This window comes from Oncorhynchus keta, chromosome 11 (genome assembly GCF_023373465.1).
Source record: "Oncorhynchus keta strain PuntledgeMale-10-30-2019 chromosome 11, Oket_V2, whole genome shotgun sequence".
NCBI lineage: Eukaryota > Metazoa > Chordata > Actinopteri > Salmoniformes > Salmonidae > Oncorhynchus > Oncorhynchus keta.
In genome coordinates this window covers 28075457-28094024 of record NC_068431.1, presented here as the reverse complement: position 1 = coordinate 28094024, position 18568 = coordinate 28075457, and the positions used below count along the sequence as shown (strand labels likewise).

The 18568-nt window shown below is 41.9% G+C and overlaps 1 protein-coding gene across 6 annotated transcripts in view; it reads right to left on the bottom strand.

Annotated features, from left to right (window-relative positions):
* LOC118390004 (dual specificity tyrosine-phosphorylation-regulated kinase 1A-like) overlaps window positions 1–18267 on the bottom strand; it is a 42493-nt gene extending 24226 nt beyond the window's left edge. For 5 of the 6 annotated variants that reach the window (XM_035780106.2, XM_035780110.2, XM_035780108.2 and 2 more), the window contains exon 1: window positions 17631–17963. The gene's annotated coding sequence lies outside the window, so the exon portion shown is untranslated. The other variant, XM_035780107.2, reaches the window with a different exon arrangement.
* Window positions 18268–18568: the final 301 nt, after the last annotated feature.

Sequence of the window (18568 nt, the reverse complement as noted above, 5' to 3'; positions counted from 1 at the left end):
CCTAATACCACAACTGATGGGAAAGAATGACATTATTTTTGCTTATTTTCTGATATAATGAATTTGGTCATTTTAATTAAATTATATTTAGAGAAAAAAATCTATAGTTGATACCAGACCACAATGTAGGCTATTTCCTTTGGACAATATATAATGAAAAATGTTTTTAAATAATACAATAGAAGTTAATTTGAGGAGTACACATTTGAAATAATTTCCTATTAACTTTTAGTTAAGGCTATTGTTCTTTTTAATAGAGGGGAGCATTTTGGACTGCGCCAATACAATCTCCGCAAAAGTCATATCAGCTTTTTAATGCACAATTTAACGCTCTCTTAGTTGATTCTACTAGACCGCATGAGTATGCGGTTGTGAAATCCAACCAGGCTGAGACAGCAAATTTACAATTGCTTTTACAGTAAACTGGAACACCAATTTCTCCTTGACAGGCAGGTGCTCTCGCAACAACAAAAAATAAGAAAAGGTGAGGCCATGTCTTTTCCCTCAAAACTGTGCCGAAGATCAGTGGCAAATAAAGTGGAGTTGACTAACAGTCCCCCAGAGGTCAATTGAAACTATAGCTACATCAGTTTTAATTGATTCATAAATCACAGGAGGAGGTATCATAATTACACAAATGACAGCCTTAAGACTCAAACCTGGTCAGGTATGGGTAGCCACAGCCCAATATTGCAATGGCAGAAAGGGTGTGTCAAAAGGAGTGTTGGTGTATGGAACGCAAATAAGCTAATTGGGCAGATTTGATGCCACTCAAGACCGATTTTGTTTGACTGATTGGGCTGCACGAGTCGATAAGGCGGCAACCAGTGCTGTATTGACATAACTGCCGAACTGCTTTCTACTGGCTATTCAAATTAAATTGTATTGGTCACACACGTTTAGCAGACTTTATTGTGGGTGTAGGGAAATGCTTGTGTTTCTAGCTCCAACAGTGCAGCAACATCTAACAATACACATACATCTAAAAGTAAAGGAATTATATATAAACATTTTGATGAGCAATGTCAGAGCGACATGGACTAAAATACAGTAAAATAGAATACAGTATATAGATATATGAGATGGTTACATATTTTGCATAACTCATTACTAAAGTGACTAGTGTTCCATGTGGCCAGTGATTTCAAGACTATGTATATGGGGCAGCAGCCTCTAAGGTGCTAGCGATGGCAAGTTTAAAGGTTGTGTCGGCGACGGTAGCTAAAAGTGGACATTTTTTCCCCTCCCATTACTTTATTTAAAGTAGGAGAGCAGCCTGCACAATAAATACATACTGATAACCATCCCTATCCAAGATGGCGTAGCAGTTCAGATGTCTTCGACTTGTTGTGTCCGTGTATAAATAGATTTCTTTCCTTAGTATATATTCTGTAGATATTTTTTCTATTTTAACCTCAGTTTCAACATACTCTCCTGGAACCCGCCTCACCCAATGTGGTATGGATGTGCTATTTTCTATACTTTAGAACCCCCAACACCAGCTAACTAGTTACTAGCTAACAGGCCCCGAGCTGCTATCCGAGTGGCTTCCCCCTGGCTAACGTCTCTGTCCTGAAGCAAGCACCAGTGAGCCTGGAAATAGCTTTGTGCTAGGCCCATCCCCCGGCTAGCTGAAGAGGTCCATCAGCCACTCCTTGGGCTACAATACATATTTTGCCAATTGGCCTGGACCCCTTTTACTGCCGATACAGAGCCCCGCCGATTCCACCACGACTGGTCTACCGACGTAACCCGCCCAAGGGCGTCAACAGGCTCCTCCGTCGCGACGTCCCCTAAAGGCCCATCCGCAGCCCGCTAGCTGTCTAGAGCATATCGGACTGCTAGCTGAAGAGGACCGTCAGCCAATTTCTTGGGCTACAATACCTATTTTGCCAATTTCCCTGGACCCTTTTACTATTCACTTGTCGGCCTCACGGTAATGTTCCAAAACAGTCTGGGACAGTTGTGGGATGCGATAGATCCCAAATACATACAACCACAAGCATTAAAAAAAAAACATAATGCAATGTGGCTGACGCAACAGATCAGAACGTCTAGCTTAACATTTTGATAAACTATTAGGCTAGTTCTTCACATTATAAGAGCAGGAATGCGCACATGGTAGTAGGCTATAAGCGTGGATGTTCCATTAGAGGAAAAACCCATTATCAAAAGTGACCGCAAATGCAATTATGCATGTAATGCATTCTTCATTATAAAAGGTGTATTTTTATGGTGAAAATGTTCTTCCCCAAACCTGAAACTCGCTCGCTGCTTACACACACGTTAGGCTCTACACTGGTTGTAGCGGAATAATGTACTTAATTTTAAGAAGTTATTTGGCCACTTTAGTTGTGATATAAACCTTGCTTAAAAAACATAGGCCTATGGGCTAGGCTACATGAGTGTGTGACTATGATTCGAATGAGTTTCAAAAATACTTTATGCTGGGCATCATTTACAAGTGATACTATATAATTCACAAGTGATAGGCAAATATTGTCACCCATCAGAATATTCTTGATATAATCTTGTCTTTACATACACTCAAAAATACATGATTTAGAATGGACCATTATTCTGCACCTGTATCAAAACAGGGGCAGCGGAGGAAAAAATGCATGTCATCTATGCACTTAACTTCTTGCGTCGAGCAATCCCGTATCCGGGAGCGTAATCATAGCCTCAAGCTCATTACCATAACGCAAGGTTAACTATTCATGAAAATCGCAAATGAAATTAAATAAATATATTGGCTCACAAGCTTAGCCTTTTGTTAACAACACTGTCATCTCAGATTTTCAAAATATGCTTTTCAACCATAGCTACACAAGCATTTGTGTAAGAGTATTGATAGCTAGCATAGCATTAAGCCTTGCATTCAGCAGGCAACATTTTCACAAAAACAAGAAAAGCATTCAAATCAAATCATTTACCTTTGAAGAACTTCGGATGTTTTCAGTGAGGAGACTCCCAGATAGCAAATGTTCAGTTTTTCCAAAAAGATTATTTGTGTAGAACAAATCGCTCCGTTTTGTTCATCACGTTTGGCTAAGAAAAAACCCTGAAAATTCAGTCATTACAACGCCAAACCTTTTTCCAAATTAGCTCCATAATATCGATAGAAACATGGCAAACATTGTTTAGGATCAATCCTCAAAGTGTTTTTCACATATCTATTCGATGACAAATCATTTGTGGCAGTTGGGTTTCTCCTCTGAAGCAAATGGAAAAATACACGCAGCTGGAGATCACGCAATCATTTCGACAGAGGACACCAAGCGGGCACCTGGTAAATGTAGTCTCTTATGGTCAATCTTTCAATGATATGCCTACAAATACGTCACAATGCTGCAGACACCTTGGGGAAACGACAAAGTGTAGGCTCATTCCTGGCGCATTCACAGCCATATAAGGAGACATTGGAACACAGCGCTTTCAAAATCTGGGGTATTTCCTGTTTGAAATGTAATCTTGGTTTCGCCTGTAGCATCAATTCTGTGGCACTCACAGATAATATCTTTGCAGTTTGGAAATGTCAGAGTGTTTTCTTTCCAAAGATGCCAATTATATGTTAATTATATGCCAAGTCGAGCTTTTCGTGACAAAATATCTTGTTTAAAACGGGAACGTTTTTTTTATCCAAAAATTAAATGAGCGCCCCCTATATCGAAGAAGTTAAATAACAAATTGAGGACGCTTTGCCCCATGGTTTATTTTCATGCCAGCCAGGTAGGCTATACTCCAGTTGTAAATATAAGCAATGTGCTTAAATGTTTATGGCTGCAGGGGCAGTATTGAGTAGCTTGGACAAAAAGGTGCCCATTGTAAACGGACAGCTCCTCAGTCTCAGTTGCTAATATATGCATATTATTATTAGTATTGGATAGAAAACATTAAAGTTTCCAAAACTGTCAAAATATTGTCTGGGAGTATAACAGAACTGATAATGCAGGCAAAACCCTGAGGAAAATCAAAAGAGGAAGTGGCTTCTATTTGGAAAATTCCATGTTCCATAGCCTCCTTTTGCTGGATATGAACCAGATTCATTTTCCTATCGCTTCCTCAAGGTGTCAACAGTCTTCAGACAGTTTCAGGCTTTTATTTTTAAAAATGAGAGAGAACGATAACATAGCGTCAAGTGGTCACATGAGTTTCGCTCGTACAACAGAATTTGGACAGCCATTGTTTTCCCCTCTCCTACTGTGAAAGATATTTGCGGTTGATATATTATCGATTATATATTTTAAAACAACCTGAGGATCGATTATAAAAAACATTTGACATGTTTCTGTGGACATTATGGAAACTATTTGGAATTTTCATCTGCGTTGTCGTGACCGCTCTTTCCTGTGGATTTCTGAACATAACGCGACAAACAAACGGAGGTATTTTGGATCTAAAAATAATCTTTGTGTAACGGAGTCTCGTGAGTGAAAACATCCGAAGATCAAAGGTAAACGATTAATTTGATTGCTTTTCTGATTTTCGTGACCAAGCTACATGATGCTAAGTGTACTTAATGTTTTATCGTGCGATCGATAAACTTAAACGCTTGGATTGCTTTCACTGTAAAGCATAATTTCATAATCTGACACGACAGGTGGATTAACAAAAAGGCTAAGCTGTGTTTTCCTATAGTGCACTTGTGATTTCATGAATATAAATATTTATAGTAATATTTACTGTATGTAGCGCTATGCTATTCAGCGGTTGTTGATGACACTTATCCCGATCGCAGCCATAACAAGTTAACATTAGGAAGGTTGAGAAATAAATAAATATAGTAGGCCTAGCCCATGGAAGCTGATCCTCTTTTTATTAGAGGCCATAACTCAGTCCTCCCGCAATTGCATAGCCTATAGAAATGTTGAGCAACATGAGCTCATGGGCTCTCACGAAGTGTTTGATTAGATTTTGGATTACATTTGCATTGTCAGAGTGATTAGTGACAATAGCCGATACATAAGTTTTCATAACAATCGGAAATCTGTATTTTTGGGCACCGATTTTTTTTTCATACCTTTATTTAACTAGGCAAGTCAGTTAAGAACACATTCTTATTTTCAATGACGGCGGGTTAACTGCCTTGTTCAGGGGCAGAACGACAGATTTTCACCGTGTCAGCTCGGGGGATCCAATCTTGCAACCTTACAGTTAACTAGTCCAACACTAACCACCTGCCTCTCATTGCACTCCACGAGGAGCCTGCCTGTTATGCGAATGCAGTAAGAAACCAAGGTAAGTTGCTAGCTAGCATTAAACTTACCTTATAAAAACAATCAATCATAATCACTAGTTATAACTACAAATGGTTGATGATATTACTAGTTTATCTAGCGTGTCCTGCGTTGCATATAATCGATGCAACGCTGGGGGATGATTTAACAAAAGCGCATTTGCGGGGAAAAAAGCCCAATCGTTGGACGACTGTACCGAACCATAAACACAAATGCCTTTCTTAAAATCAATACACAGAAGTATATATTTTTAAACCTGCATATTTAGCTAAAAGAAATCCAGGTTAGCAGGCAATATTAACCAGGTGAAATTGTTTCATTTCTCTTGCGTTCATTGCACGCAGAGTCAGGGTATACGCAACACTTTGGGCAGCCTGGCTCGTTGCGAACTAATTTGCCAGAATTTTACGTAATTATGACATAACATTGAAGGTTGTGCAATGTAACAAGAATATTTAGACTTAGGGATGCCAACCGTTAGATAAAATTCCGAACGGTTCCGTATTTCACTGAAATAATAAACGTTTTGTTTTCGAAATAATAAGTTTCCGGATTCGACCATATTAATGACCAAAGGCTCATATTTCTGTGTGTTATTATGTTATAATTAAGTCTATGATTTGATAGAGCAGTCTGACTGAGCGATGGTAGGCAGCAGCAGGCTCGTAAGCATTCATTCAAACAGCACTTTCGTGAGCTTTGCCAGCAGCTCTTCTCAAGCACAGCGCTGTTTATGACTTCAAGCCTATCAGCCTAATGGCTTGTGTAACCGATGTGAAATGGCTGGCTGGTTAGCTGGGTGTGCGCTAATAGCGTTTCAAACGTCACTCACTGAGACTTGGAGTAGTTATTCCCCTTGCTCTGCAAGGGCCGCGGCTTTTGTGGAGCGATGTGTAGCGCTGCTTCGAGTGTGGCTGTTGTCTACGTGTTCCTGGTTCGAGCCCAGGTAGGGGCAAGGAGAGGGACGGAAGCTATACTGTTACACTGGCAATACTATAGTGCCTATAAGAACATCCAATAGTCAAAGGTATATGCAATACAAATGGTATAGAGATAAATAGTCCTATAAATACTATATTAACTACAACCTAAAACCTCTTACCTTGGAATATTGAAGTCTCATGTTAAAAGGAACCACCAAATTTCACGTTCTCATGTTATGAGCAAGGAACTCAAACGTTAGCTTTTTTACATGGCACATATTGCACTTTTACTTCCCCAACACCTTGTTTTTGCATTATTTAAACCAAATTGAACATGTTTCATTATTTATTTGAGGCTAAATGCCTTGATAAGCTCCTTTCCTGAGGACGGCTCACCTCTCACAGTTCTGGGCGACTTTAACCTCCTCACGTCTACCTTTGACTCATTCCTCTCTGCCTCCTTCTTTCCACTCCTCTCCTCTTTTGACCTCACCCTCTCACCTTCCCCCCCTACTCACAAGGCAGGCAATACGCTTGACCTCATCTTTACTAGATGCTGTTCTTCCACTAACCTCATTGCAACTCCCCTCCAAGTCTCCGACCACTACCTTGTATCCTTTTCCCTCTCGCTCTCATCCAACACTTCCCACACTGCCCCTACTCGGATGGTATCGCGCCGTCCCAACCTTCGCTCTCTCTCTCTCTCCCCCGCTACTCTCTCCTCTTCCATCCTATCATCTCTTCCCTCTGCTCAAACCTTCTCCAACCTATCTCCTGATTCTGCCTCCTCAACCCTCCTCTCCTCCCTTTCTGCATCCTTTGACTCTCTATGTCCCCTATCCTCCAGGCAGGCGCGGTCCTCCCCTCCCGCCCCATGGCTCGACGACTCATTGCGAGCTCACAGAACAGGGCTTCGGGCAGCCGAGCGGAAATGGAGGAAAACTCGCCTCCCTGCGGACCTGGCATCCTTTCGCTCCCTCCTCTCTACATTTTCCTCCTCTGTCTCTGCTGCTAAAGCCACTTTCTACCACTCTAAATTCCAAGCATCTGCCTCTAACCCTAGGAAGCTCTTTGCCACCTTCTCCTCCCTCCTGAATCCTCCTCCCCCTCCCCCCTCCCTCTCTGCAGATGACTTCGTCAACCATTTTGAAAAGAAGGTCAACGACATCCGATCCTCGTTTGCTAAGTCAAACGACACCGCTGGTTCTGCTCACACTGCCCTACCCTGTGCTCTGACCTCTTTCTCCCCTCTCTCTCCAGATGAAATCTCGCGTCTTGTGACGGCCGGCCGCCCAACAACCTGCCCGCTTGACCCTATCCCCTCCTCTCTTCTCCAGACCATTTCCGGAGACCTTCTCCCTTACCTCACCTCGCTCATCAACTCATCCCTGACCGCTGGCTACGTCCCTTCCGTCTTCAAGAGAGCGAGAGTTGCACCCCTTCTGAAAAAACCTACACTCGATCCTTCCGATGTCAACAACTACAGACCAGTATCCCTTCTTTCTTTTCTCTCCAAAACTCTTGAACGTGCCGTCCTTGGCCAGCTCTCCCGCCATCTCTCTCAGAATGACCTTCTTGATCCAAATCAGTCAGGTTTCAAGACTAGTCATTCAACTGAGACTGCTCTTCTCTGTATCACGGAGGCGCTCCGCACTGCTAATGCTAACTCTCTCTCCTCTGCTCTCATCCTTCTAGACCTATCGGCTGCCTTCGATACTGTGAACCATCAGATCCTCCTCTCCACCCTCTCCGAGTTGGGCATCTCCGGCGTGGCCCACGCTTGGATTGCGTCCTACCTGACAGGTCGCTCCTACCAGGTGGCGTGGCGAGAATCTGTCTCCTCACCACGCGCTCTCACAACTGGTGTCCCCCAGGGCTCTGTTCTAGGCCCTCTCCTATTCTCGCTATACACCAAAACACTTGGCTCTGTCATAATCTCACATGGTCTCTCCTATCATTGCTATGCAGACGACACACAATTAATCTTCTCCTTTCCCCCTTCTGATGACCAGGTGGCGAATCGCATCTCTGCATGTCTGGCAGACATATCAGTGTGGATGACGGATCACCACCTCAAGCTGAACCTCGGCAAGACGGAGCTGCTCTTCCTCCCGGGAAGGACTGCCCGTTCCATGATCTCGCCATCACGGTTGACAACTCCATTGTGTCCTCCTCCCAGAGCGCTAAGAACCTTGGCGTGATCCTGGACAACACCCTGTCGTTCTCAACTAACATCAAGGCGGTGGCCCGTTCCTGTAGGTTCATGCTCTACAACATCCGCAGAGTACGACCCTGCCTCACACAGGAAGCGGCGCAGGTCCTAATCCAGGCACTTGTCATCTCCCATCTGGATTACTGCAACTCGCTGTTGGCTGGGCTCCCTGCCTGTGCCATTAAACCCCTACAACTCATCCAGAACGCCGCAGCCCGTCTGGTGTTCAACCTTCCCAAGTTCTCTCACGTCACCCCGCTCCTCCGCTCTCTCCACTGGCTTCCAGTTGAAGCTCGCATCCGCTACAAGACCATGGTGCTTGCCTACGGAGCTGTGAGGGGAACGGCACCTCAGTACCTCCAGGCTCTGATCAGGCCCTACACCCAAACAAGGGCACTGCGTTCATCCACCTCTGGCCTGCTCGCCTCCCTACCACTGAGGAAGTACAGTTCCCGCTCAGCCCAGTCAAAACCGTTCGCTGCTCTGGCCCCCAATGGTGGAACAAACTCCCTCACGACGCCAGGACAGCGGAGTCAATCACCACCTTCCGGAGACACCTGAAACCCCACCTCTTTAAGGAATACCTAGGATAGGATAAAGTAATCCTTCTCACCCCCCCCCCCTTAAAAGATTTAGATGCACTATTGTAAAGTGGCTGTTCCACTGGATGTCATAAGGTGAAGGCACCAATTTGTAAGTCGCTCTGGATAAGAGCGTCTGCTAAATTACTTAAATGTAAATTGATTTTATTGATGTATTATATTAAGTTCACATACTTTTTTATTCAGTATTGATGTTACAAATAAATTATTTAAAAAAATATGTGTATATATATATTTTATATATATATTTTTATTTTATTTATTATTTTATTAATTAATTATTTTTTAATTTATTATTTTATTTGATGATTATTATTATTTAAATCGGCCTATTAATCAGTATGGGCTTTTTTGGTCCTCCAATAATCCGTATCGGCGTTGAAAAACCATAATCGGTCGACCTCTATTCTGTAGTGCACGTGATGAGTGAGTTTGCAAAACAAATGCCCATGAGATTGATACAAGTCATCATGATAATTTTGCCAAGTAGGCCTACTTTGTAGTCAACATTTAATTAATAGGAATGTTTTTTTGTGAAAGCCTTTATACATGACTGTTTCCTCATGCTAACTGGCTACACAAAACAATGGCTTATTCCCTTACCGTAGGCTACTTCAGAATGTTTGCAGAAAATATGAATCACTGATGTATTATTAGAAAAGTAGTGAAGTGATTTCAATGACAGTCCACCACAACATACCAGAATCTCCTCATTAGTAAAGGGCAGTCTGTTAAATTCCATTGTGTATTAAAAACACAGTTTGAGATCAGAGGATATTTCTCAAATATTTCTCAATTGGTTTGAATTGGGGATTGAGCTTCATGAGAAAATGTTGAACTGGGTAGAAACCGGAGGTAAGGAGGGCAGGACTTGACATGGGGTCAATTACAGGGCTAAGAGAGGACTTGAGAAAAGTATACAACTATATTTAAAAATAGACATTCGATCAAATAGAGTCATGGAACCTCAACCGATCATGATATGGAGCAAATAAAGGTTAAACCTAGATACATTTTAAAACCATTCCAACATTGCTGCAGCAACATCCGTTTACATGCACACGTGTGACCTGGGTTGAAGAACCACTCAAACAGACTTGATCTAGCTAATGTTGTAGTCGATATACTTAAATTATTTATTTAGCTTTACAAGCACTTTGAGATTCTGTCAAATGAAAAGAGCTATAAAGGTTTAATAAATTATATGTGTAAGTGCACAAGCCATTCTCATTAATGTTCAATGTCATGTTCATAATTGGTTGGTTGTTTAGCAACAACCAACGCAAGTGCAACTATGGGGCAAAACAGACAGGGTTGGCTTATATTGTTGACAAGCCATATTTAGTCTCCAATGTTATTTTTTTTTTTTTAAGTTTATAATTACACAATGAGCACTTGTCTCAAATACATACTTACAGTTGTTGGTTAGCTAGCTAGCAAATTTTAACATTGATATGAAATCCATCAAACCACCTCAAAAACAAGACATGGTATCATGAACCAGATGAAACAAGCTGAAATGAGCCACTTACGATTCTCTACATGACAGTTTGTCAATCTTGCTAGTAATCTGGCCATCCAGAATAGCAACATGCTGACTTCTGCCCATGGAAGCGCACAAATAGTTTGTGATGTCAGCTAATCTATTTATTACACTCGTGTTGTGTTATTGAAAATAACTGTTTTTACTTTCACGGATATCACCCATACAGTCAAATATGAAACAGCATAGAAATTACTGGTAGTAATCTTGGGACACAGATGACCATATAAATCACTTGAGGAGTGTGAATGAAGTCAAAGGCAGGGAGAATGTAAATGTTTACTGTAAAGTACACTCAGCATAGAATGGTTCTATAAGTAGCCTAGATAGTTAGAGAATGTGTCCCTGAGGTCATTCTGTTTCCAAGATACGAACCATGCCATGAATGAACCAGAAGCCCCTTTAAATAAAATTAGCCTATAACGTCACAAGATAACTGATTGACCCACAAGTTAAACTTCAAACAAAGGCCAACCTGAGACCATCCATACCATGAGGTGTATTCAAAGAGGTGCTTTGCTCTTGCTGTGCAATACTCTTGTAGCTGTTATATTAGACCTAAGTTACCAAGGAATTAAAGGAATGACTAGGAATGGAAAACGTCATGGTGAACAGGTGCTACTACATAGCAATGATGCTGCTATCAGTTGACAGTTCATCATGGTCTGGCCTGTAAAATATGGGCCTTCTCCAAGACCTTTGAAGAGGAGGAATTTACTGAAGTTATATTCTCCTAAAATCGTTCAATTTCTGAATTAAAAATAAAAGCCATTAAAACCTGTTAAGCCTACCCCTTACTTTTTCGAACATTTTGTTAAAAATCGCGCAACATTTCAGCGTCCTGCTACTCATGCCAGGAATATAGTATATGCATATGATTAGTATGTGTGGATAGAAAACACTCTGACGATTCTAAAACTGGTTAAATTACGGCTGTGACTATAACAGAGCGTGTGTTTCATCGAAAAGCGCAAGAAAAACTGATCACCGAAAACTGGGAAAAATATCCATGCGCCACTTGCATGTATTGTCTATGGGGAAGCAAATTACATGGGGCTGAGATTGCAAGTCCTACAGCTTCCACACGATGTCGCCAGTCTTGTCAATTGCCTGGGCTTTGTTTCTTGGTCAAACGAGTAAGAGAGCCCATTCCTTCCGGTCTACGACAGGATGTTTTGGAGGAGAAATTTCAGAACATGATTTGAAGACGTGGAGCTATTCGATACACATCGCCCCGTGATCAATTTGATAGATTATTAACATTTACTAATACCTAAAGTTGGATTACAAAAGTATTTAGTTTTGTGAAAGTTTATCGTCGACTTTTTTCATTTTAAAAAATGACGTTGCGTTTTAAAAACACAGTTTTTTTCTGGATCACACACTTTTCATAGATCGATATTTAGGGTATATATGGACCGATTTAATCGAAAAAAGACCCAATAGTGATGTTTATGGGACATCTAGGAGTGCCAACAAAGAAGCTCGTCGAAGGTAATGAATGTTTTATATTTTATTTCTGCGTTTTGTGTAGCGCCGGCTATGCTAATTATTTTGTTTACGTCCCCTTCAGGTATTTCGGGGTGTTGCATGCTATCAAATAATAGCTTCTCATGCTTTCGCCGAAAAGCATTTTAAAAATCTGACTTGTTGGCTGGATTCACAACGAGTGTAGCTTTAATTCAGTACCCTGCATGTGTGTTTTAATTAACATTTGAGTTTTAACGAGTGCTATTAGCATTTAGCATAGCGCATTTGCATTTCCAGATGGCTAGATGGGACACCTGCGTGTCGGGTGCGCTTAAGAGGTTAAGCGCTCTACAAAAACAAAATAAAACTTATTTGACTCATCAACAACACCCTAGTACAGGCTTTGTACAAATTTAAAATGTAGAATGTATGCACACATGACTGTAAGTCGCTTTGGATAAAAGCGTCTGCTAAATGGCATATATTATATTATTATTATTATAAAATGTACAAAGTCATGGGTATGCCTACTTGGATGAGCGCAGAGGTGGGCTACCTCTTCTGAGTTCTCCTCAAATTTGTAACGCAAGGTTTGTTTAGTTTTCCCTACTGAACTTGCTGCTTCAGTCAGTGTATATTTTTGACATCAATTGTGTAATGTTCATTTTGTGATGTGGAACTTCCATTCAACTATTCGTGTCAGCTACGAAATTCCTCATTCAATTTCAATTAGTAATAGCCAAGTCAGTGCCTACCAACAATGGCCATTATTACACTTGACTAGGGGCAACGTGTTAGCTAATTATCAAACTTTGCTAGCCAACTCCATTTTTTATATATTTTTTTCTTCTAAAAACTCAACTTCAAAATACTCTCCTGCAACCCCACCTCACAATATATATATTATATATATATATTATATATATATATATTATATATTAATATATATATATATATATATATATATTATTCACCTCAAATCTGAAATCCACAACAGAAGCTAGCCAGAAGTTAGCAAGTTCACTGGCTAACGTTAGGAGTCAGCTAACCACCACTGGACCCTGATGATCACTTGGCTAAGCATGCCTCTCTTAATGTCAATATGCCTTGTCCATTGCTGTTCTGGTTAGTGTTTATTGGCATATTTCACTGTAGAGCCTCTAGCCCGGCTCATTATACCTTATACAACCTTCAGGTTCCACCACCCACACATGCGATGACATCACCTGGTTTCAATGATGTTTATAGAGACAATATCACTCTCATCATCACTCAATTCCTAGGTTTACCTCCACTGTATTCACATCCTACCATAACTTTTTCTGTACATTATACCTTGAAGCTATTTTATCGCCCCCAGAAACCTGCCCCTTTTACTCTCTGTTACGGACGTCCTAGACGACCAATTATCGTAGCTTTTAGCCATACCCTTATCCCACTCCTCCTCTGGCGACATTTTCAGACAAGACAGAAAAGCCAAAGGGGGCGGTGTTGCAATCAACAGCAGAGATAGCCTACAGAGTTCTGTCCTACTATCCAGGTCTGTACCCAAACAATATGAACTTCTACTTTTAAAAATCCACCTCTCTAAAGACATAGGTCACCTAACATCGTTGCCACCTGCTATAGACCACCCTCTGCCCCGAGCTGTGCTCTAAACACCATATGTGAACTGATTGCCTCCCATCTATCTTCAGAGATCATGCTGTTAGGTGACCTAAACTGGGACATGCTTAACACCCCAGCCAGCCATCCTACAATCTAAGATTGATGCCCTCAATCTCCCACAAATTATCAATGAACCTACCAGGTACCACCCCAAAGCCGTAAACACGGGCACCCTCATAGATATCATCCTAACCAACTTGCCCTCTAAATACACCTCTGCTGTTTTCAACCAAGATCTCAGCGATCACTGCCTGCATCCGTAATGGGTCAGCGGTCAAACGACCTCCACTCATCACTGTCAAACGCTCCCTGAAACACTTCAGCGAGCAGGCCTTTCTAATAGACCTGGCCCGGGTATCCTGGAAGGATATTGACCTCATCCCGTCAGTAAGAGGATAACTGTTTTTTTATTTATTTAAATGCCTTCCTCACCATCTTAAATAAGCATGCCCCATTCAATAAATATTGAATCAGGAACAGATATAGCCTTTGGTTCTCTCCAGACTTGACTGCCCTTAAACAACACAAAAACATCCTGTGGCATTCTGCACAGGATACTTTTTGTGATATGCAACTTTTCAGGGACGCTAGAAACCAATATACACAGGCAGTTAGAAAAGCATAGGCTAGCTTTTTCAAAGGGAAATTTGCTTCCTGCAACACAAACTCAAAGAAGTTCTGGGACACTGTAAAGTCCATGGAGAATAAGAGCACCCCCTCCCAGCTGCCTACTGCACCGAGGATAGGAAACTTGTCACCACTGATAAATCCACTATAATTGAACATTTCAATAAGCATTTTTCTACGGCTGGCCATGCTTTCCACATGGCAACCCCTACCCCGGTCAACAGCACTGCACCCCCCATAGTAACTCGCCCAAGCCTTCCCCATTTCTCCTTCGCCCAAATCCAGTCAGCTGATGTTCTGAAAGAGCTGCAAAATCTGGACCCTACAAATTGCTGGGCTAGACAGTCTGGACCCTTTCTTTCTAAAACGATCTGCCAAAATTGTTGCAACCCCTATTCCTAGCCTGTTCAACCTCTCATGTCGTCTGAGATTCCCAAAGATTGAAAAGCAGCTAAGGTCATCCCCCTCTTCAAAGGGGGAGACAATCTTGACCCAAACTGCTACAGACCTACATCTATCCTACCCTGCCTTTCTAAGGTCTTCGAAAGCCAAGTCAACAAACAGATCAGCGACCATTTCGAATCCCACCGCACCTTCTCCGCTATGCAATCTGGTTTCAGACCTGGTCATGGATGCACCACAGCCACGCTCAAGGTCCTAAACGATATCATAACCGCCATCGATAAGAAACAATACTGTGCAGCCGTATTCATTTACCTGGCCAAGGCTTTCGACTGTCAATCACCACATCCTCATTAGCAGACGCAATAGCCTTGGTTTCTCAAATGATTGCCTCGCCTGGTTCACCAACTACTTCTCTGATAGAGTTCAGTGTGTCAAATCGGAGGGCCTGTTGTCCGGGCCTCTGGCAGTCTCTATGGGGGTGCCACAAGGGTTCAATTCTTGGGCCAACTCTCTTCTCTGTATACATCAATGATGTCGCTCTCGCTGTGGGTGAGTCTCTGATCCACCTCTACGCAGACGACACCATTCTGTATACTTCTGGCCCCTCTTTGGACACGGTTAACAACCCTCCAGATGAGCTTCAATGCCATAGAACTCTCCTTCCGTGGCCTACAACTGCTCTTATATGAAAGTAAAACGAAATGCATGCTTTTAAACCGATTGCTGCCTGCACCTGCCCGCCCGTCCAGCATCACTACTCTGGACGGTTCTGACTTAAGATGTGGATAACTTCAAATACCTAGGTGTCTGGTTAGACTAAACTCTCCTTCCAGACTCACAGCAAACATCTCCAAAAGTTAAATCTAGAATTGGCTTCCTATTTTGCAACAAAGCATCCTTCACTCATGCTGCCATACATACCCTCGCAAAACTGACCATCCTACCGATCCTCGACTTTTGCGATGTCATTTACAAAATAGCCTCCAATACCCTACTCAATAAATTGGATGCAGTCTATCACAGTGCCATGGCCATTTTGTCACCAAAGCCCCATATACTATCCACCACTGCGACCTGTACGCTCTCATTGGCTGGCCCTCGCTTCATACTCGTCGCCAAACCCACTGGCTCCAGGTCATCTACAAGACCCTGCTAGGTAAAGTCCCCCCTTATCACAGTTCGCTGGTCACCATAGCAGCACCCACCTGCAGCACGCGCTCCAGCAGTTATATCTCTCTGGCCACCCCCAAAGCCAATTCCTCCTTTGGCCACCTCTCCTTCCAGTTCTCTGCTGCCAATGACTAAAACGAACTACAAAAATCTCTGAAACATTTATCAGCTCACAGATTACTGCACCTGTACATAGCCCATCTATAATTTAGCCCAAACTACTACCTCTTCCCCTACTGTATTTATTTATTTTTGCTCCTTTCCACAAAGTCTCTCGACTTTGCACATTCTTCCACTGCAAATCTACCATTCCAGTGTTTTACTTGCTATATCGTATTTACTTCGCCACCATGGCCTTTTTTTGCCTTTACCTCCCTTATCTCACCTCATTTGCTCACATTGTATATAGACTTATTTTCTACTGACTGTATGTTTGTTTTACACCATGTGTAAACCTGTGTTGTTGTATGTTTCGAACGGCTTTACTTTATCTTGGCCAGGTCGCAATTGTAAATGAGAACTTGTTCTCAACTTGCCTACCTGGTTAATTAAATAAAGGTGGGGGAAAAAAGAAAAAAAAACAGGACACACTTAGTCACATTAGCATTAAACCATATTTATGAACGTACCCAAGTAATGACCTTAAGGCTGTTAATAAAAAATAAAAATGCAAAGTGAACCTATGCTGTTACCATCTATACTAGCTAGAAAACTTCAAGCCATTGGGAGGCCAAGGAGGCAAACTTGAGCTATCGAGGGCCCGGATGAACATTCGCTATCTTTCTAGTTAGTTAATGCTAACATTACAGGCTAAGTTAAATACGTTATCTGGTTGATAACGCAGTATCAAGACAGAATGCGTTGAACTGGCTAAACTCCATCCTTATGACTAGCTTGCCATCAACCCATGCCCGCATCTCTGTGGCAACTGACAACTTGTCAAGTTAACCAGCTGGGTAGTATGTTTACTTTACAAACCAGGCTAGCTGGAAGGCAACGTATGATTGAGATGGACTCTATTGAACCCATGTGCCTGAGGTGTATTTGTAGCTAGTTTACGTTACCTTATCAATTGTATTACTTAACTACAAGACCGGTTAATGTTAGCTAGCATAGCTACGTTGAATTGTGTGTTGAGTAGTAACGTTAGGTAGCTAGTAACGTTAGCAGGAGTGCTATTAGTGTGGCACACACGTAGATAGCTAACTTAAAATGACCTAACTTTAACCTGTTAAAAAATCAAAGTCCTTTGCTTTTTAACAAGCTAGTTAGGTCAGTTAACTAATCAAACGTAGGCTAGCAATACTTCCTTCCACGGAATGACATTTGTAGCTGCTACGCTAAGTTTTCACATTTAGCTAACTATCCAAGTTAGCCATCTGAATTTAAGTAGTTAACACGTTAGCTAGCTGACCTAACGCTACTGGAATGGTTTAAGGCTAGGTTTCTAACGTTATCTAACTTGTAAACTGTGGAAATGGAAAGTGACATAGCTAGCCAAATACACTAGCATGGTTTAAACAGTTAGCGAGCTAGCAATGTGATTAACGATACATAAGCCTAATGTTAATTGTTACATTTATATGGGGGTAGACGTTTTCCAACCAAGAGTGAACATTCTATAACGTTGGTTAGACAGTTTACCAGTTAACGTTAGCTAGCGATCTTATTTGGCGCTAGAGCAAGCGTTACGTTAGCTGGCTTGCTTGCAGTGTCTGTTTCCAATGATAGCAATGTGACTGGCTAGTCAAAGTTACAGCGCAAACTTACCTTGGTCGCTGCCTGTCAGTCTTCCTATTCCAGAAACATATCCTCATTTACAATCCCCAATGCCTGCCTTACGGCGATACAGTCTCTTCTCCATGGAGCCCCCCAGATTTCCCAAAGTACAACCCTCACTCCTCTGAATAGATGTAAATTATTTTTCCAAATCAACAGCGCCTCTCAGTCAACTCGCCAACGCGTTCAACGGCGGAAACGTATTCGGTCTGACCATAGGGAAACCAACATTTCGATGCAGCTAGGCATGTATACTGTTAGCTGTTCGAGACATTAATTGTAACGAGCAGCATTACTTCCAAATCATGATTAAAAATGATGACTACAAACCTGAAGACCCTGTTCTCTTTAAGGCTTTTTTGTGTATATTTCACAAAATGGCGCGTGTTCCCAAACCTTTGCATCGAACCGGCCGGGCAGACTATAAACTACAGCCCACCAACGTACTCATTTAACGCCGTTGTAAGCACAGCCGCTACGTTATAACCAGCCCTTTTGATTATTTGAATCCATTTCTGTCATTGCTATGATTAGTGAATTTACTATTCTGTCGGGAAGGTAAAACATTTTTTTGGGAAAAGGAAAGTGGCTAACAAAATGGAGGCTGAATACGAACGTTACCATGACGACTATTATTCAAACGAATAAATTCCAGTCTCAGACCAATGACACAGAAAATACTGCCAATCAAATGTTCGTTTGAAAGGGGCGGGTCATAGGAACTCCTTGCCGCGAAAAAGTATTTGGTTGGTTCGCCACTGTATATATCATGCGGACGAAATTGAGAAAATTGGTGAAGCAAACAGACAAAAATACGGGGGCTATTTCGAGATGACAAACTGGCATCTTTCACAGCAAAGAGCGAGTGAGTCCGGGGATGACTAGAGGAGCAATGGTGGAAGTATTGTGTGATTCTATTTACCCAGTAC